This window comes from Mus musculus, chromosome 3, assembly GCF_000001635.26.
Source record: "Mus musculus strain C57BL/6J chromosome 3, GRCm38.p6 C57BL/6J".
Taxonomy (NCBI): Eukaryota; Metazoa; Chordata; class Mammalia; order Rodentia; family Muridae; genus Mus; species Mus musculus.
In genome coordinates, this window is record NC_000069.6 from 138,687,086 (window position 1) to 138,709,721 (window position 22,636).

Below are 22,636 nucleotides of genomic sequence, written 5' to 3' on the forward strand. Positions count from 1 at the left end.
AGAGTTTGGAGGAGTGGTTCAAGACACAGGAATCTGGAGCCTGAGCATGACCACCCAAAGCAGGATCTGCCCTTGTTTGGTTATTTAAGGGGATCAAGGATTAAGGGTGACCTCTTTCTCTTTCGCTGGGGAACTGGGGCATAAACAGGGCATCATGTGGCTTTATGAATAAGAAATTTAATTGGTTTCCAGTCATTTTTTTTTGTCACCAAGGTCAGAGTTCCTTTTAGACATGGATAATGATAGGCACACAGGGCTTGAGCAATTTAATTTCTATTCTAGAGCCCATACACCAAACACTTAGTTCCCTCTGCCCAGCTTTTCTGTTCTTGGCATAATTATGTTAACAAAGCATCCCCCCCCCCCCCATTGGAAAGAATAACAGAGCTGAGTGCTGGTGGCTGGCTTCCTGTGTCCTCTGTACCAGTACATTGGATTAGAGGGAAATCCAACAAGAGTAATAACAGGTCATGAAACCAGGGTGCTTTTTGAGGCTGAAAGTGCCTTGATTTCATCCGCAGCCTTCAGACTCCCTAGCTAGTAGGTTCAGGGAGGTGAACTCATCATGTGACTTTCAGGAGAGAATCAAGGCCGACACTCAGCCTAAGGGAGTTGCCTGCCCTGCCGAATCTGTGCTGTGGCTGTCTTGGAACTCTGGCGTCTCTTGAAAGCTGGCAACTTCTACCAGCAAGGCAGAGTGACAAAGGGAAGAGAATTCCAGTGTTTACCATTTGTAGCATCTATGCACAACCTATAATCAGACATATGCCATATGGCATAACCCTATGCCAGTTAAAACTTCCTAGTGATGGTGACCCTTTCATACAGTTCCTCATGTTGTGGTGACCCCCCCCCCAACCATAAAATTGTTCTTCTTGTTACTTCCTAACTGAAATTTTGCTACTGTGACAAGTTGCAATGTAAATCTCTGTGTTTTCCAATGGTCTTGGGTGACCCCTGAGAATGGATCATTCGACCTTCAAATGGGTCATGACCCCCCAGGTTGAGACATGCTGTTCTGCAACATCTAAAAGCAGCTGTGTAAAGCTTGTGTTCTAAACGTGTGTTCCTCAGCATGTGGTGCAGTCTATGGAACATTTAGTAGAAGTGGTCTACCTAGCATGCTGCCCAGAGTGGGTCTTTAAAGGCTAAGAGCAGGTCTCCTACCAACTCTGCTGTGATCTGAAGAGCTGCTGCCATTCCTGCCTTCCTTCCCATGAGGGATTGAAATTGTGAGAAAATTAATCTATCCTCTCTTAATCTGTTTCCGAGTAATACAGAAGTAAGGAACATTCGCACATCTGGGGAGAATTTAGAAAGTAACTGTTCATGCTTACTGGTAAAGACTCACATTTAGAAAGAGAATCTAGAAAAATCTGAAAAAGGATCCAAAAAAGGGGTTCTGGAGTTGACAAGTCAGTAACTGAGATGAAAGACGTTTCAGTGGGAGGAGTCAAAGGAATATCTAAGTAGGCCGAAGAGATCGCCAGCAAGCTGAACACGGGTCTAAGTAAATCCAACATGGAAGTAATTCAGAGGAATAGATGATGAAAGATTGATCAAGCAAGACCAGTGATGTAAGAGATGAATGCACGTGATGCCTTCCCCATCCCCCCACCCCTACCCCTCTGCCCTTCACTGCCTGTGGCATTGTAAGAGCTGGTGAGCAGGACCTGCACCTTCCCTGGGCAGCTCAGCGGAGCTTGTCCTGATGGCACAGGTGTGGTTGAGCCTGCCTGAGGGCATGAGAGCAGGAGAGCCGACCTTGCCTCCTGCCGATGGTGCCATTGGGTGGCCTACTCTGCTGAAGCTGTACTGGAGAGCTTGCCCTGGTTGTGCAGATAAGGGAGAGCCTCCAGGCTAACCGGCTCAGTTACCACCTAGGCCCAGATCCAGGGCTCTGAATTGGCCCATCCCAAAAATCCATATCATCTGCAAATAATTGGGGTGCCCCAAAGGGCCAGTCCTGCTGATCCAAAACTGCAGGATGTCCATGATACAGGGCAACAACAGGATAACCAGCAGTCCCAGTGAGGATCCAGTATTGATGGTATCATAGAAGCCAGAGGCCTCAAACCAGACTGATGACTCTCTGCAATGAACACTTTCAAGATTAGTTGTATGGACAGAAGGATTTATTGTGGGACACACTGTGGCATTCTACAGCCTCCACAATGAAATATTTACTATGCTTTGGCCTTTGTTGTGGTTGTTGTTGTTGTTGTTGTTGTTGTTGTTGTATGTTTTATTTGAGGGGTAGTGGGGAGGTTGCAAGATCAAGGATGCATGAGAAGGAACGAGGAAATGAGCGGGACCGGGTGCATGATGTGAAACTCACTAAGAATCAATAAAGCATTTTTGTTTTGTTTTGTTTTGTTTTGTTTAAAAGAAGAAATGAAGGTATTTATAATTAATCAGCCTAGGCCTGAGTGTGAAATCACCTAACTAATCTAAGCATTTGAGAGGTGGAGGCAGGGAGAGCAGGAGGTTGAGGCCAGCCTTGGCTAACTAGGAAGTTTGAGGTCAGTTTTGCTAACTGAGATTCTGTCTCATTAATATCAAAACAAAACAAAACAACAACAACAAAAACCAAAACAAACAAAAAGGATTGGACCAGCAAGATGGCTCAGTGGTCAAAGTCAATTGCTCCCAAACCTAATAACTTGAGCTTGACCCCCCCAGGCCCCATGTGGTGGAAAAAGACAACTGACTCTCACAAGTGATTCTCAAATCACAAACAGGTCAGTGTAACTTAAAATGCAAGCAAGCACACACACACACACACACACACACACACACACACACACACACAAACCAAACCTGTCAGACTGTCTCTCTCCAGGGGAAGGCAGCTTTATAAAAATGATGATGGTATGTCCTCTAAAGCTTGTCGGTATTTTACATACTATTTTCTTTGTAATCTAAAAGGCTGATACCCTTGAAAGGACCACAGGTGCTTCATCTTGTACGTAAAGCTGTGGCTGTGACGTCAGCAGCAGCCATGAGTAGGAATGAGGCCAACCAGGAGCTGTGCCTCCAGAGAGTATTGAAGTGAAGCTTCTATTAATCGACAGTAGGTTACTGTGGCTGCAGGATAAAGTGTATGGTTAAGTGGAACTCACATGTGAGCTACAACAAGTAGCTATTGGATATAACTGAGAAAGTGTATAAATGTGTTATTAAAAAAAAAAAAAAAACAACCAGATACAAAAGAAAATAATAAGAGGAAAACAACCAAAAAGACACCAAGGGCCAATCAAATTATAAAACATAGAGACAGCAAACGGCAAGATGACGTTGGAAGACGTTCCTTTTTAATAATTGATTGCAATGGAAATGTATGAAGCTCTTTAATTAAAAGGTGGAGATTGGCAGCATGAATACATGAGGGAAAACACACTGTGTATAGAGACTGATTTTAGAGCCTCGGATGCGTGAGTTGAACATGAAAGAATGGAAAGAGAATGCTAACACTAAACAAAAGAGAGCAGGGGTGAGCCATAGACAACACAGACTTTAATTCATGAAGTTAACAAAAGATAAAGATCGGCATTTTATACTAATAAATGGTTACATAAATTTAGAGATGTCAACTGTAAATATTTATGCACCAGGCCATTAAAAATATATGAAGCAAGGCACAGCAGAATGGAAAGAAACATAGATAGGTTTCCAACTGTGGTTGGTTCCTTAACCACCTCACTCTCAGAAGTGAATACAACAGCAGCCATCGGAAAGAAGCAGGAGTTACAGGGAGCCAACTAGAGCCCAGAGCTGCCTGCAGAGCACATACCAAGGACAGCAGTTGCATGGTCTCCTCTGGTTCACAGAGCACTCTCAGGACTGACCTGACCATATGATATTCTGTAGATTAGGTCTCAGTGAATATGGAAGGCCAGAGAGCAGGGGAAGATGAAGTTAGAGATCAGTACCCTGAGTAAAACTGGAAGTCCCGGATTTATGGAAATTAAACACCACGTTTCCAAACAACCAGCGATCACGGGAGAAATTTAAAAGCATTTAGAGCTGGGTGCAAATGAAAAAAAAATGCAGGCAGATTATATACACATTCAAAGCAATACAAACTGAAGGGAAATTTACAGCTACAAGTGCTTTGGTTAAAAAGACAAAACAATCAGCAAAACCAAACAAATCCCCAAACTGAAATCTCAAGTCAACAACCCAACTTTCCAATTTAAGGAACTGGGGGAAAGAGGGCAACCCAATTCTAAAAATCTATCCACAGAAAGAAAATAGCAAAGACTAGAGCGGAGGTAAGCGAAATGGAAGATTGAAAAACAATGGGTCCATCAGTGAGACCAAGAGAAATTTCTTTGAAGAGATTAATGATTGAGGAAGCCTTTATTTAGATAGATGGCCTAAAAGAGAGAAAAGATTCAAATTACTAAAATCAGAAATAAGACTAGAAATTTTACTATGAATACTATAGAGATTATAGTATTTCTATAGGTACTGTAAGAACTGTGAACAGCTGTAAGCTTACAGACTGGGTAGCCAAAACTAAAGGGAACAATTCTTGAGTATCAAATCCACTAAGGAGAAATTACAAAGGCATAGGAAGAAACCTACAGCCGATATATTATTAAAAATCCATATTTATATTGTCTGGTTGTTACAGCCATTGTTGAGAATGTGGTACTGAAGTCTTCAGCTGTTGTAGGACTCTCTGTTTCTCCTTTCAGTGCTCAGGAGTTTTGCTCCAATATATTTTGATGATCTGTTATTAATTGCATAATCAGTAATCAAAATCTTTTCTACAAAAGTCCTGGGCCAAGTGGCTTCACTACTGAGTTCTGCCAAATATTTAATGAGGAAATGATGTCAATTCTGCTCAAAAATTTCCAAAAACTTGAAGAGGAGGAAACATTTACTAGATCATTCTATGAGGCTAGCATTACCCTGATTGAAGTCCTGATAAATCACTGTAAGAAAGGAAAACTACAGACCAATATCTTTTAGGCACTATGTTGTAAAATTCCTCAACAAAATACTAGCAAACTGAATTTTACTGCCTATTTGAAGGACTGTACACCATAACCAAGGGAGATCTATCTTCATTACTGTTCTATTCTGTGAGGAGACTAAGGCACCTCTTATAAAAGACAGAATTTAACTGGGGACTTGCTTACAGTTTTAGAGTTTTAGGAGGTTAGTTCCTATCCAGGCAGAAAACAGAAAAGGCAGAAAACATGGCAGCAGGCTGGAATGGGGCTGAGGGCTTACATCTTGAGCAGATGAGAGAGAGAGAGAGAGAGAGAGAGAGAGAGAGAGAGAGAGAGAGAGAGAGGGAGAGGGAGAGGGAGAGAGAGAGCTTAAAGCCCACTCCCAGTGATGTATCTCCTGCAACAAGATCACACCTCTTAATCCTTCCTAGCAGTTCAACTAACCTTGCATACATTTACATGCAAATGAGCCGGTTGGGGGGCAGGGTGTGCATTCTCATTCAAATCACCACAAGAACTTACTATCACAATGCAAGGATAGTTTAACTCATTAAAATGAATTAATGAATACACATTAGCAGAATAAATAGAATAATCATATCAGTGGATTCAGAAAGAAAGCATTTAATACAATTTAATACATTTCATGATGAAAAATAACCAACCAGGAATAGAAGGGACCATATCATAATAGGAAATTGGAAAGTTAACAGTGAACATTGTAAGTTATGTTGAAAGGCCAAAAACTTTTACACTAAAAGCATGGACAATTAGGGCTGCCTTTGTTCCAACGTTTTCTTGTTGTTGTTGTTTTTTTTTGTTTTTTGTTTTTGTTTTTTTATCAACATAGTACTGGAAGTTTTACACATAATAGCCAAAAGAAAAGAAAAGCAGTTAAAAATAAAGCAGAAATAAAGTCAATACATAATTCTTAATGCAAGTCAGAGGAGTAACATTGCTTCTCCTTACAGATGAGAGATGCTGCATATAGAAAATTCTAGTGATTATATATACATGCACACACAAACCACACAAATCTGCTAGATACACATCAGTAGACAAAAGTTAGTTGAATTTCTATACACTAAGAATGAGCAACCTGAAAAGGAAATTTCAAAAATAATTCAACTTGTTAGAGTATCAAGAATAACAAAATACTTAGGGTTTTTCCAAGGCACGATTTGCCTAGTTAAAAATATTCCAGGACAGGGGAGGATCTCTAGAGTCTGCGGGAATGACCTTAGCTGAGACTCCTAGCAGCTGGGGATATGGAGACTGAACTGGTCACCTCTGTACCCTGGCAGGACTTCGAGTGGAGGGTGGGGGGACATCAACCTACCCACAAAACCTTCAACTCAAAATTTGTCCTGCCTCCAGGATGCACAAGGATAAAGACGGGGCAGAGACTGAGGAAATGACCAACCAATGACTGGCCCAGTTTGAGACTCATCCCAAGGGAGAGAGCCAACCCCTGACACTATTAATGGTACTTTGCTATGCTTACAGATGGGAGCCTAGCATAAAGATCTCCTGAGAGGCTTCATCCAGCAGTATTTGATGAAAACAGATACAGAGACGCATAGCCAAACATCAGGTAGAACTTGGGGAGTCTTGTGGAAGAGTGTGAAATAGGATTGAGCTAGCTTGGGCAAGGGCATCACAAGAAGACCTACAGACTCAACTAACCCATGCCCATGGGGACACACAGAAACTGAATCATCAACCCAAGAGCATGCAGGGCTGGATCTAGGGTCCCCCACATTTGTAGCAGATGTGCAGCTTGGTCTTCCTGTGAGTTCCCTAGCAATTGGAGCATGGGACTGTCTCTGACTCTGCTGCCTGCCATTGGGTCTCCTTTTTCCTAGCTGGACTGCCTGGTGGTGCCTCCGTGGGAGAGATGCACTTAGTCCTGCTGTGACTTAATGTCCCAGGGCAGAATGGTTCCCAAGGGGGGCTTCCTCTTCTCTGAGAAGGAGAGGGGTTAATGGGGAGAGGGATTTGTGAGGTTATACTGGGAGAAGAGGAGGGAGAGGGGGCTGCAACTGAGATACAAAGTGATTAAATTAATAAATTAATAAGGAAAAAATATAAAAAATTGTTGGAAGAAATCATAAAAACATAAATAAACGGGAGTGCATTTCATGTTAGTGGATTAGAAGTCTTTAAATTGCTAAGATGTCAATACTCTTTGTGTTTGTTACTTTCTTCATCTGACAAGAGGCAAGTTAAGGAAAAATTCTGGCTTCCATTTTGAAGGGATACATACATACTATCATGACAGAGAAAGCATAGTGGTCAGAGTGGAAGGCTGGCTGGTCACAATGCATTGGCAGTGTTCAGGAAATAAGTAATGGATAGGGAAGGGAGTTGGCATATATAACCTCAATGCCCACCCCTAGTAACCTATTTTCTCCAGTAAGACTCCATCTCTAAAGATCCCACAATCCCCCTGAACAGCGTCACTATCTGGGACTAAGTGTTCAAACACATGAAGCTATGGAGGACTTCACTTCAGACCACAAACCTACCCAAGGCAATCTATAGGCTCAGTGTAATCCCCATCAAATTCCCTATGGCCTTGTAGAAGAAGGAAGATCCATCCTAATATTTATATGAAATCTCATGGAACTCTGAATAGTCACAATGACCTTTAAAAAAAGAATAGATCCATAGGAGCGATGGGGCTCACACATTCTAGCTTTCAAATTTATTACAAAACCACAGTAACGGAGACACTGGGACACTGGCAGAAGGTATGCATATTGACCAACAGAGCAGAGCAGGGATCCTTGCATGTGTAAGCGAATGCTCTCTGGCAAGTGTGCCAAGAACTTCCCTTGAAGAAGTCTCTGAAATAAGACCCCAAAACTAGACACCAGTGAGCAAAGAATGAAATTGGACTCCACCAATACCATCTGTAATAACCATATGAAATAACCAAAAGGTAACTCATCACGAATCAAATGCTTAAAACTATAAAGCTCTCAGAAGTAAATGTAGGCAAAAGCCTATGGTATACACCATTAGATTTGGGAATGATTTCTTGGATTAAAAAAAAAAGGTAACAAAAAGTAGATGAATTAAACTGCACAAAAAAATGTAAACATTTTGTGCATCAATCCCCACAATCAACAGGATAGCAAGGTAACCCACAAAATGAAAGAAAGAAAAAATATATAATATTATATATATATATAATATTATATATATATACATATATATATATATAATACATATATGTGTGTGTGTATGTATGTATATGCCTTAGTTAGGTCTTTCTATTGTTGTGATGAAACCCTTAACAAAAGCAACCCCGGGTAGGAAAGGGTTTATTTAGCTTACACCTCCATATCACACTTCAACATGGAGGCAGTTGGGACAGAAATTCAAGCAGGGGAGGTAGATGGAAGTAGGAGCTGATGCAGAAGCCATGGAGGGATATTGCTTATTGACTTGTTCCTCTGGCTTGCTCAGCCTGTTTTTTTTTTTATAGAACTCATGACAGTCAGCCAAGGGTTGGTAGCCTCCCCCACCCCCCAATGAGGGGGCTGGGCCCTCCCATCTCAATCACTACGAAAATGTCCTACAGGCTTGCCTATCAGCCAGTCTTGTGAAGGCCTTTTCTTAATTGAGGTTCTCTCCTCTCAGATGACTCTAATCTTGTTGTGAAATTGACTTAAAACTAGCCAGCACATCTGCTACGGGCTTCCTATCTGCAATAAGTAGCAAAGTCCGAAATCACAAGTCACTCAATTTAAAAATGACCAGAAGGGTTAGAAATATTCCTCCAAAGATCTATAATATATACATAAGAATATGATCAACTCTGCAAACAGATATCATCTTACACAAATGAGGGATGACATCAAAAACAAATAAACAGGAAAGGGAAAAAGGAGAGGAGAGGAGGGGAGAGGAAGGGAGAAAGGAATGTTGGTGAGACTACAGACAGTAAGCAACCTTATGTACTGGCAGTGAGAATGTAAAACAGTGTACAGCTATGGGAAACGGCATGGCCATCCCTCAAAATCCTCAAAAGAGAATTATCATTACGCAATACAGCCATTTTAATTTTGGTGTTATTCCTCCAAAGAACAAATAAAACAGGGTAATAGAGAAATATTCATACACTCAAATTATTTACAATAGTTAAATTATGGGTGCAACCTAAGAGCCTGTCCGTAGCAGAATGAATAGCAAACTGCGGGAGAGATTTGCAGTGACATCTTGTTCAGCCTTGAAAAGAGGGAAATTCTAGCACAGTGACAATCTCAATGACATTTGAGAAAAACCCTTGTTTGAGAATATAATATGACTCTCCCAATTCTCTGAATTGGGTATCTTGTTTTATTTAATGGAACATATATTATTTAACACTCTGTTTTGGCTTCCTCTAAATGTCCCATAGAATGTGGGATTAGCAGGACAGAAGCAGAAGAAAACTCATGAAACTAAGATCTTGTTGGGTTTTTTTTTTCCTATAACTTGTAATAAATTAGGTTTGCAAAGCTCCCAGCATAAAGACTCCTTGAGAACATTAATTCTGAAAAAGATATTAGTTGTTGCTCTCTTTTGAAAATAAAACTTTCTTTAAATATTTTCGTCATTTTTCAAGTTTAAACCAATATTCCCCCTCCTTCCTACTGTGTGGAAGGAAAGAAATCCTATCTCCCCAGAAATACTGGCAGTCCATATCTATCAATGGGACACATAGTTGGGTCTGTGTGCCTTCACTTTTTAAAAAAAATAGGTTCATTATTTATGTATTTAATGTGTGTTCCTGAGTGGAAGTATGTGCATCACATAGGTACCATATCTGCAGAGTCTTGGAGAGGACATTGGAGCCTCTGGAACTTGAGTTATAGGCAGTTGTGAGCTACCCCGTGATGGGTGTTTGGAAATGAACCCTGGTTCTCCGGAAGTGCTCTTCACTGCTGAGGCATCTTTCCAGGTCCCACCTTCAGTTTCTAACTTCATGTGTGGTGTGATGAAGGAACTTCCAGACCCTTCTCCATATCATGCTCTTTACCGAATAGCCTGAGGTCTTAACGGATTGCTTCTAGTTGGAAGAAGAGGCAAAAGCAAAACCTTCCACTCATCATGATAAATGCTGTGAGAAAAACCAATGCGTGAGGCATTATTAATGGAAACCTACTTGCAAACATTTTTATGATGAAGTCACATACAAATAGAGGCTGTCTTAGGGTTCTATTGCTATGGAGACATACCATGATCACAGCAACTCTCATAAAGGAAACCATTTAATTGAGCCTGGCTTATGTTTCAGAAGTTCAATCTGTTATCATCATGATGGGAAGCATGGCCACATGCAGGTAGACACAGTGTTGGAAAGGTAGCTGAGAGTTCTACACCCTGATTGGCAGGCAACAGGAAGAGACAGTGTGCCTGCCTTGTGTAGACAGACTATGCCTGACTTGAGCTTCTTAGACTTCAAAGCCCACCCTCAAGTGTCACACTTCTTCCAATAAGGCCACACCTACTCCAACAAGGCCACACCTCCAATAATGCCACTCCCTATGTATGTATAGGGGCCATTTTGATTCAAGCTTCCCCCGAAGCCATACTTTAGTTAAGTAGAAGAACTGAGTACAGAAGAGTGAACCAGGTAGAAGTATGGAATGGGCAAAGGCCTTGAGTCTAGAAAGAGCTCGAGCTATTCAAGTTGTATAAAGAATCAGTGTGACTGGTGTATAGTGGAAGGAAAGGAATATGGAGAAAAAAAGAAGGGTCTCATTGTTTGAGGCCTTGTTATCCACTTGGCTGATGGGAGTGTGAAGGTTTATATTGACTATCCAGTAGAACCACCTAAGAAAGGAGCCTCTGAGCATATCTGTGAGAGGTTACCTAGATCAAGATAGCCTTTGGGCATGCCTGTGAGGAGTTGTCTAGATTAGGTTAGCCTCTGCCATGCCTGTGAGGGATTTTTATTGCGAATGTGTTTGAACCCATTTCATACTTTGGGATATACACACACACACACACACACACACACACACACATACACATAATGTATACCTGCATGGCACAAGAGGGCACTAGACATTAGATCACATATAGATGATCATGAGCCACCAAGTGGTTGCTGGGGATTGAACAACTCAGGACCTCTGGAACAGCAGCCAGGGCCCTTAGCCACTGAACCATCTCTCCAGCCGTGCTCTGGGCCCTAGAGCTAGATACAGAGACTAAGAGAAAGCAAATCCTGCAGCAGTGATCTTTGCTCTCTGCTTCCTGGCTGCAGATGCTGCCTCAGGCTCCTTGTCACAGTGTCCTCTTACTGTGATGGACTGTGGTATCCTGGAACTGTGAGCCGCAGTAAACATTCTTCACAACTTGCTCTAGTCACATTAATTCACAAGTGGGGTTTTATTTCATGTCGGGTAAAAAGTCACTGAGGAATAGAATGTGGCCTATAGGATGCTCTCAACTTTGGACTCCTCTGACTTCCAAGCCTCAGTTTAACCTATGGTCTTCCTAAGACTCTTTGCAGCTTCAGAGCTTTGAGTCATGTTTGCAGAAGAGCTACACAAATTCAACCTAGACATAATCCCAGCATGGACAGGCTAGGGCACGACGTCCCATCTCTATCTGAGGAGCTACGGGAAGTTGACAGCTGCTGGGAGAGGGAGAGTCTGTATTCTCTAAGGGTCCAGTCCATGGTAGGTGGGCAGTACTCCAGGGGAAGACCACACAACTAAGAATAGCTGGGCAACACAAATCAGACTAGATGTGTTAATAGGAAAAGAGGCTAGAAAGTTAGGTGGTTATGGAAGGGGGTGGATCTTGGAGGAGTAGGGGAGATGGGGAGGGTGAATAAGATCTAAACACATTGTGTAAAAATTTTCAAGGAACTAATTTAAAGATGGAGTTTGGAGGAGAGAAAGGGGGAGTGGGAGAAGGAAATGGAGGCAATGAGAAAGATAAGACATACACTGGAAGTGGGGTGAATCATAAGCTCTCAAAGTCCACCCACAATGACCCACTTCCTCCAATAAGGCTCACCGTCCTCCTGAAGGGTCTAGAACCTTTCAAGTGAGCCAATGGAAAGACAGGTGGACTTCGTCACTGATGTGAACTACGCCAGATTTGGTCACACAAAGATTATTGTGAGGAGCCCAGCCCCAGTGGATACATCTACGTTATAGCTCCTGCGTCTATGGCACAGGCACTATCTTGGAAGAGCGGGTATAAAGATGCTAAGAGTCAGCATATCAGGAAGTCTGCTGTGAGACAGTCTCCCCTAGAAATGGCAGCATAAACAAGACCAGAACAACAGCAATATCAAAAAGTATGCTCAGGTGGAGGTGGAAAACTATCACCCATAGAATCCTACCCCTAGACAAACAAAACAAATCAAAGAAAGAAACACAATAGGCAACTAGTGATGGCTGAGAGAGGCAGAGCTGGCCTCTCCTAATGGTGAGACTCCATCTTGGTTGTCCAATACAAAGTTGTCAGAAACCATATGCACACAATGACAAAAATGGACTCAGTAGGTTGTGCTTGTGTATATGTATATATGTGTACAAACAAACATATGCACATAACAATAATAGCGAATGAAAAAGGGGCTATCAATGTGAGGGTGAGGGCATGGAAGGAGTTAGAGACGGGGCATAGGAGGGGTTAGAGGGGAAGTATATGGGAGGGGTTAGAGGGAGGAAGGAGAAAGTGATGGAATTCTATTGTAAAATCAACAAAAAATAAAACTTCAGGATTACATGTTTTCTCTCATACATGGAATCTTTTATTTATTTGTTTGTTTGTTTGTTTAAAGACATGAAGGGAGACTTTGGGAAAGAAGGGGACTGATATTAGCCTGGTAAGATCAAAGTCCATGATATTCATTCATGCAAATAAGGGAAGGGGGAGCATTCTAAGGAAAAGCAGGAAGATACATTCTTGCTGGTCTAGGTTAGTGGCACTAATTGACAAAACTGTGGGTTTTTTTTTTCCTATTTCTCCTCTTAATGAAAAAAAAAGATGTTAATTAAACAAAGTAAAGTATCTGCCTAAGCATCAGAAGTTGTCACAATGAGTATTTAATGACAAGGAAAAAGGCTCTTTCGGAGACCGAGCTCTTTGCTGAGAATCCGTTGGCATTCGGCTCCATGTGCAGCTCTGTCCCTGAGAGGCTGCCTGCCTGAGGTGAACACCAGCTACTCTGCCTGAGGCTTTCCGCTGGCAGGGAATGGGCTGGATGTCTACTCTAGGGGACCACTCAGCCCTCCTCCTCATCTGCAGCCCTAACCAACCTCTGAGGGGAAGCTGGCAGTTAGCAACCTTGCCTTCCTCAGCTTCCCCACGGGCAGCTGTGGGAGATGCTTTCCACACTCGGGTCGTGAAGATTTCACCATCAGAGCGCAGTGCTGAGTGTAACACGGTACTTCCTAGGTTAATCACATAGATTTTGTGCTGTGATTCTTATCAAGTTAGTCAGCATACCTCTCTTACAGCGGTTGCATCTCTATTTCCCTCTCCGTTGGGCACATGGCTGCTTTAACTAAAAGACCAAGGCAGAAGTGATCTTGTATGGTTTTCAAGATGCACTATGTAAGACCACTGCCTTCTATTTGTTCTGTGATCAAATCTCGGACTCTCTTTTGAAAATTCAGGCATCAGTGAGAGGTCAGACAACACAGAAGTCCTTGTGCTGTGCAGCTCACATGTCAACCTGTTTGACCCTCAGGAACACCTGATAGCCCAGAAGAGCCTTCGGATGCCTGAAGCCCCACGTATATCTCAAAGCTAAGTTCCTCAGCTCCTGCTGAAGAAAATGTTATATAATATATGTTGGTTGTTTTGTACCACCAAGAAATAATTTTACATAACAATAGTGGCTGGAAATGTTTCCCTCCCTGTATGTCTTCACTGTATCTTATGTGTGTTTTCTGGCATCACCTTAAAAGTAAATTATGCATGAAAACACTTCAATGGTAGATCATTTCATCTAACGTGTGTAAGGCCATCTTTTCTGATGCCAAGGCTCCAATAGATGGATGGATGGAGGATAGATAGATAAGTGGAGGGATGGATATGTAGATGGATGGGTGAATGAGTAAATAAAGTTCTGTGTTACTCAGCCTTCACTGCTATGAGAAAATATGTTGGCTGTGGTTTCAATGTATCATTATCTGGCACAATTCTTCTTAAGTCTGTGACAAGGCAGAAGTGCACAACAGAGGAAAGATGCTCACTTCACACCAAGCAAGGAGCAGAGAGAACAGGTAGGCATAGGCCAGTGGGCAATGCTTCTCAATTGGCCTCACCTCCTAAGAGCCTATTCAACTACAAACTGCGGTACGAATTAACCCATTAATGGGATTAACACTCCCATACTGATTAGATGAAGAATTTCATATTATATACTTTGTCTTCTCTTTGTATTTATTTCCTGGTTTGGTTATGCACAATCACTAACTGGTGACATAATTTCTCTTCTAAATTTTATTTTTTATTGCTATCAATGCATATGTGTCTGTGAGAGTATACCACATGTGTGCAATGGTTCGAATCTCCTAGAGCTGGAGATAAAGATGGTTGAAAGCTGCCTGGCCAGATGTGGGTGCTGGGAGCTGAACTCGGGTCCTTTGCAAGCCTAATAAGCTCTTTTCACTGTGAACACGAGAGAGTTTCATGGTCCAACTTTTCCAATAACAAATTTTAATGTAAATATTCAAATATATGTAATTTATTTCTCATTTTACTGTTAACTGACAGATAACCATTGTACATATCCGTGTGACACAAAGGAGGGTTTTAACACACATATACATTGTGTGATGAACATATCGAGGTAAGTAGTGTATCTGTCACCTCAAACAGTTTCCTTTCTTTATGGTGTAATTTAATGCTAGTGGACCTGGAAGATGCTATGCTAAGCGAAATAAGCCAGGCCCCACAGAACAGGCACTGCACGGCCTTGCTCATCTGTGGAATGTAGCAAAGTTGATCTCATAAAAGCAGGGATAAAACAGTGCTCATCAGGAGCTCAGGAAATGTGAGGTGGGGAAAGATTGGGCACATTATGGCTTATATGTGAAATGTTCCCCTAAACCCAGGCATTGAGAACATGGCACCCATTACTGAAAGGAGATCTGCCCACCTCTGCCTCATGTGTGCTGAGGTAAAGAGTGTACCTACCACCTACCTATGCCTGGTCACCTGCCGTTATTTCTAAAGTGAGATTTTTTTTTTTAAGTTCACACCTGAGTCCAGTTTGTTGGAAATGTGCCTTTGTTCTAATACGCCCACAAATAAGAGGTGTGGTCAGACCTGCCCAGGTTCTCCATAGTACCGTTACAGACTATGAATGAACTGATAAAGAAGACTTCTTAAAGTCCCGAGTGCTGGAATCCAGGCAGGATGTTGGCAGGAACTGTTATCATCCGTTCCAGGAAGGGCAATTTGTTCTGAGTTAGCTATCCCAGCTGTCTGCATTGTCTTCAGAACTGCAGTTCAAACCTTTGGGAAATCAGATTGCCAATGTGTACCTTCGGGAAAGAACATACTCCCTAACAGAAATCTGTGCCCCTGGTTTTCTGTGCGAGACCCCTCTCTTTCTTGAAATTATGACCAACTCTTGCTGGGTTTAAGATGTTGGTAAAGGATTCAAGCTCTTACCTTAGATATGAAGACCGGCCCTTCCTACAGTTGTGTGTTACTTGTTAACATGTGATTTTAACAGCCACAAGAACTCCTTTAAAAAGCGTCCATAGAGCTATGACCATGGCCAAAGATTCTACTTTAATAAAATGTCCTGAAATCTATCCCTGACAGATAGGTGCTCAGGGCTGGAAGACGTCTCAGTGTTTAAGACCTAAGTTCACTCCCAGCACCCACACAGCAGCATACAACTTCTGTACCGCTGTCTCCAGGAAATCTAAGGTGCTTTTCTGTCCTCCAACGGCAGTGGGCTCACATGTGGTGCACATACATGTAAGCAGGCAACCGCTCATATACCTAAAATAAGAATAAATAAGTTGTTTTCAAAATTCAAGTAAATGCCAAATGGAACCCAAGGTGGTCTTTAACAGCAAAATGTTAATGCCATGGAAATCGTTTTCATCTGGACAGACTTCCCCTGCCTGCAAATGGCCATAAATAAATGGCTCCTTTCCGACTTGACATTCTTTACAGAAAGTGGACTACTTAGGCCAGATTCTCACCATCTCTTACCTGCATGCAGAATTTCCTCAGCAGTTTGTCGACCATCACCTTTGAACTCCAGCCTGTTTCCCAAAGTGACCTGTCCAGCAATGTAAGATTGTCTGTGAACGTTATCACTGTCTGACACCCAGCCCTCACACCTCAGAGCCTTCTGAAGTTTGTCTCCTATTTTTGTCCACGTGTTCCACTTCCCTAAATCGGTCTTCCAAACCACACTCGGTGTTTGGAGGGGGGTGGGGGGAGGCATCAGAGGAGCGAGGCGTCTTGGAAGGAGCTGTGGTCATGTGAGAGGCTTTTGGTGTGAGACATTCCAAATCAGGGTATGTGGGTCAAAGGTGGGAGCTCGGATGAATGAACACAGACCGGGAGGTACTGAGGCGCAGGACACATGCTTTACCCGTCACGGGCACAGTGTCACTCAGTGTTCCCAAGTAGTAGCAGCCAAGGTGCCTCAGGACACAGTTCCATTACTTAGATATCTGGTCCCCGCACATTGCCAAAGTCATATCATTCGGGAGACATGTTGTGCAGTATATCCAGATATAGGAAGGCAGCCACCAGTGTGAGACACATTGCCTCTGCCAGCCCTTGGTGCTGGACTTCTGGCCAGGTCTGACTATAAGACTATGTGCTGCTCTCCCTTGGCCTCCACAGGCTCCTTTCTAACCAGGAACACCACGCTCATGAGCGTGCAGTTAGCCCACTGGCCCACAGTAATGACCTTAATAGAGTATGTATTATCATAGAAGAGAAAGTGAAAAGTTTTCAGAGTAAAATTTGAATCCTGTAGGTTTGGTTTATAGTGGATCTTCTGCTTGGAGCCTGTGAGCACCCCTTGGTCAGGATTTAGTATCATGTAACCTATCAGCTCAGTTATGGTCACCAAACCTGAGCCCAGGAGAAGAAATCCACCATCTCTCTAGAACCCAGCTGAACACATGCCAGCGCTCACAGCCAGACAGTGACTGTTTTTAAGTCTCGTCTCACGTTTAAGGAGCTGCAGTGTCAAGCCTAGATTTTGTCTGTGGTGGGATAATATGACATATAAACTGAAGTCGTGTGGAGAAACTGAATCCATGAGGCCAATGTTGCATCAAGTGGAGAATGACAGAGGAAAATAATGAAAGATCCCGTGTGCACGTGTGCATGTATGTGTCTGGACATGTGTGTGCACATCGGGTAAGGCAGGAGATTCTCCACTTCTGGGAGGCAACTGCATTGTCCTTCTCATTCCCACATTTTCAGAGACGTTCTCATCTCTCCACGGCTCCCTTCCACACGCCCCTGTTGGAGGCAGGGTTTCTAACCCTTTGCAAACAGTGGGATCTTATCTTAATGAATTCATATTCCGTGACAAAGCTAAAGGGATACAGATGCCGACATTAATCAACACTGACACACCAAGGACATGTTGCACATCTCTCTATCATACCCGAGGCAACCAAGGACAGGATGTTTTGTGGGTCCGTGGTCCTGGGGCTGTCATACGCGATCAGCCTCTGTCCAGACCACAAGCCTTTCCCTGGGTGCTGTTCTGCCTTTCAGTTCTCAGATCTTGCAGGCTCTGGAATGGAGGAAGGGTTTCAAGTTTCTGTGAGGAATATGTCACAGGGTGCTGAGGGTAAAGTCTCGATGCTCCCCAAACCCAGCAAGTCAGAAGCTGCATTAAGCTCTTAATGAGTGTATACCAGAGGATGGCCGAAGAAGCTGCCTGTACCAGCATTATTTCACTCAGACGATCACAAGAGAACTCAGGAAGAGTGAGAACGAGACAGCAGTACAAACTGAGAGAAAGATGGCAGAAAGCTGATAGTGGGCTAGCCTCAGACATGCTGAGGGGAGAGGGTAGCTTGAAGTTTAATGCACCTAGAAACCACACATCAGTGTGCATGTGACTCTCATAACACCACAGGGTAAATATCAATATCATTGCATTTGTTTTAGAGGTAAAGAAAATGAGGCTCAGAGGGGCTGAAGTTGTTGCCAAAGCGGAGAATGGCAGAACTGAGATTCTCAGCCTCCTGCTTCCACTTCGGCCCTGATCTGCTTTATATCCACAACCTCTTAACTGCCAGGCAAACAGCCCTAGCAAATCTGGCCCTCACTGTATTAACAGATAAACTTTATTTGTGAGGCTCAAATGAACCACTTAGAGACCAATGGCATCACTTGTAATATAGAAGGCCAGGTACATATTTTCTCACTAGCACAGGTTTCCTGAACTCACCCATCTGTACATCGGTGAGGAGATTTCTCTAGCAGGTGCCAACTGACCTTCCTCCCGTGTCCACCTGTGCTTTGCCCTCCACCCCTGGTGATTCCATGCAGAATGAGGGAGAGTAGAGCAAGCAAGGGACACAGAACGCTGGACTCACTCATCTGATTCCAGGGTCAAGCCATGCTTTCGGAAGCGATGGTTTTTGCAGAGTGGAACCTGAATCTCAGAAGCCTGTCACGTTAGAGAAGGAAGATGGAAATTCCTCTCCAAGATTTGTCAAGAGAGATACGTAATGATAACCCGCATAAGTAATAAGGTCAGCATTTTTACAGATTGAAAGGACGTCAGATAGGCCATTTCATACCGCAGGGGCTCTCTGGGTCTTTAAAAATGCAGCACACGGCCACAGGTCAACGCTGGTTCAGGGCTGTATCTTTTAATCCAGCCCGAGAGTTAGCCCCGAAAGCAGCACATTTGACAGGGGACATCAGAGGTTCAGGAATGTTCGGGGAAAGAAGACAGTGTGCTGACATGAATGTTCAGGGAAAAGAGTACGTAAAGAAAGCCTATTCGGCTTTGTTATTCACCCCCCGCCCCCCATCCAGAACAATGCCGGTGAAGGGGAAAGACAGGCCTGAAGACCGTGGTGGGCGTCACGTGATCTACACAGCTACCATTTTAGGATTACAGACGCTCCAAGGTCTCTGACAGCAAAGCAGCCCAAGCCACAGGAGTCCAGCGTTCAGGAGCTGCACTCCGACTCTGGGTGACATGGTCTCAACCCCGAGCCCTCAAAGTCATTCAATATTGATTAGGTTTTAGGAATAGGAAAGTCTGTAGGCTTGTTGGTCCCTTTTCTTAGCTTTGCGATTTAAAATACCAGATAGAAACAAGGAAAAGAAGGAAGGGTCTGTTTTAGCTCACAGTGTGAAGGTAGAGTCTGCCACCGTGGGAAAACAAGGGGGCAGGAGTGTGCGCCTCTGATCACATTTCATCCACAGTTAAGAGGAATGGAGATGTAAATGCGGGTGCTCCACTGGTGCTCCCCTTTTTATGCACTCCAAAATCCGAGCCTACGGAATAGTGCCTCCCACAATTAAGAGTGCGGCTCAGAGAGCCTTCCATTGACCGCACAGCTCTGTGACAACAGAGAGGTCACCTGAGTATCCTGTCTTCATTTATCAAGTTCACTCAACAAACACTCCTTCAGCCTACTGAGTCACTGCAAGATCTTCTTGGTACCACAACGCAGAGCCCTGCCCCCGTAGAACAGCCTCTGTGACCCCAAACCTTCAAGCAAAGCTTGTCTCATAATTACAGGTCTTGGCTGGTGTGTGGGGAGTTTGTGGCACCCTTTAGGAGACTCAGTAGACAACAGAGGTCTTGTTAAAAGAACTTGATGCATTTTTAAGGTCATTACTGAATCCGACTCAGCAGCCAGCGAGGGCGCACACAGGTCCAGTAACAGAGCTCAGCTGCTGTAACAGAATTTTAGCAGAACCATGTATCTGGCAGAGAGTCGATGCCACCTAGGCTTTGAAGCAGCCTTTTGTCAGTGATTGCTATCTGGGATTTTATGCGATTGTTCCTTTGAAGGATTCTCAGAGCCTTTGCATAACTTAGTCTTGAGACAGGCCTGGCAAACCAGAAAGCCTTGTATGGCTGGGAATTCCTTAAGGTGATGGTTCTTTCAAGACAACCTCCAGATCAGGTTAAAAAGTTTTGGTATGTGGAAATTGGCTTGATAAAAATACCTTTTGTGTGACAATAAAAAAAGGACTTCTGGGAAGCTGCTAGCATTCAGTCCTTGAGAGGCTGACCCCAAGCTGCTTGCGAAGCCTAAACTCATCCTGCAGTCTCTCGTTCTTCATTCTATCGATCTATGTAACGTGAATACTGACATTTGACATCAGGCTAGCTCAGTCGGTAGAACACTGGACTCTTAATCCAAGAGTCCTGGGTTCAAGCCCTACGTTGGGCACCAAACAGTGTTCTGGGTTGCATGGGACAATTGATCAAAAAAAGAGAAGAGTTTAGGCAAGAAGCCTCAGCACTGACAAACAACTGATCTTGTCACAAAGGATGCCAACTCGTCTGGCTATTTGAGGTGAGATGCTCAGAGCTGCATCCCATGAGCACGAACCCCAGTATAATATTGGGGTTCCAGCATTCACATGCTTGGCTGTTCTCAGGAATGCAACTTGGACCTTTTGTAAAATTCATATTAGTCGCATGTTTGTGCGCTTGTGTGGGGTGAGGGGAGTAGCCAGAGGTATTAAATTGATCAGGTTCACAAATCCCAAGTTAGACTGACTGGGATCAAGTGCCTCAGTTTCTCCACCTATAAATTAGAGATACGTGTCTTAGTCAGGGTTTCTATCCCTGCACAAAACATCATGACCAAGAAGCAAGTTGGGAAGAAAAGGGTTTATTCAGCTTACACTTCCTCATTGCTGTTCATCACCAAAGGAAGTCAGGGCTGGAACTCACGCAGGTCAGGAAGCAGGAGCTGATGCAGAGGCCATGGAGGGATGTTCTTTACTGGCTTGCTTCCCCTGGCTTGCTCAGCCTGCTTTCTTATAGAACCCAAGACTACCAGCCCAGGGATGGCACCACCCACAATGGGCCCTCCCTCCTTGATCACTAATTGAGAAATTCCTTACAGCTGGATCTCATGGAGGCATTTCCTCAAGGAAGGCTCCTCTCTCTGTGATAACTCCAGCTTGTATCAAGTTGACACACAAAACCAGCCAGTACAATAAGCAAGGCTAAAAAATAGGAATGAAATGAGCTAGAATATAATCTAGCCACTGGACTGGCATGTGATGACAACCATACCCTGTCTTACCAAAGGGTACCACGGCCATCTCAGGGGCTGGGAATAGCCTCTTAAAGAGTGTTGTTTAAGCTGTAGCTTGAAGGATAAGAAGAAAGGGAACAGTGGAGAGGCTTCTGTTCCAAGTGGCAGAATGGATAGAGGGTAACTTTGAGGAAAATGCTGGCATAGCGTTGTGTTGCTGTTTGTACCCCCAACCCCATACACATTTGGGTGCAGTGCTGGGTGGGAGCGCTGAGCTGATCTCTGTGCCTTCCCCCCACAGAAGGATCCTGCTGGGCGAGAGCAGAAAGGCAGGGAGCATGAGCAAGCAGAAGAGCCCAGGCTGCCAGTCACCGGGAAGCAGTGGCTAATTACCTAGGACATGACTTATTAATGGATTCACGGAGCAGGTGGCTCTGGGAAAATGAGGTACTTGTTACCAAGCAGTGTAGGGGGACAGAAGGACGTTTTACTGTAGGCAGGGCCCAGGATGCACGGAAAATGGTAGCAAGGCACATTTAGCATTGGTAGGGAGTTTAAGGTTTCTGGGCCAGGCAGAGAGGTGCAGCTGGAATGGGAGGCTAGCTGGGTACTCCCAGAGGGCTTCGGCAAGGAGGGTAAAGGGAGGTGGGGATGCTTTCCTGGACAGAGCTGAGAAAGTGTGTCTGGTTTCAGTGTGAAGAGGTGGGTGAGGTAAGGCAAAAAGCAGAGGAATTAGGAGTCAGTGGCTCAAGCCCAGTGGTGACAACGTTGAGGGATTGAGCCATCAAAACAATAGCGAATGAGGGGAGATGAATCCAGGGGCATTGCCTGCAGCCCAGAGCTGGACTGAGGGATGCTGGATACTGGTGGGGCTCTCGATAGATGGCAAAACATTTCACAGCGTGGAGCAAGGGCCACAAATGACTACTGTGTTGGTTATCTATTGCTGTGTAAAACATTACCCCCAACTTGCTGGATTAAACAAGCACATATTTCCTTATGGTGTCTGTGGGTCAGGGATCCTGGCTAGGATTCTCTTGTCTAGAGTCTGTGAGAGGGCCACAGTCAGGTGTCTGTGGTCTTACCAGGGTAGGGCCACTTGCAGATTTAATCAAGAGTCTCGGTGGCAGCTGCCTGGAGTTACCACAATCATTTACTTCCTGTTGTGACCTCTTAGAGAAGATTCCCCAACGTTTCAGAAAAGCACCACTGGCCGGGGACCAAACGTATCACCTGTCGGAAAACATTTCACATTCAAACTGGAACTAGATGGCAAGCTGTGGATTCACTATATAGCCAAGGATGCTTTGAATTTCTGTTCTCTGGCCTCTGCTTCCCAAGTGCTTGGATTACAGGCATGGACTACACGCCCAGTTTATGTAGGGTTGAGGATCAAAGCCAGAGCTTCGTGAATGCCTGGGAAGTGCTCCACCAACTGAGTTGTACTCCCAAGCCTCATCCAAA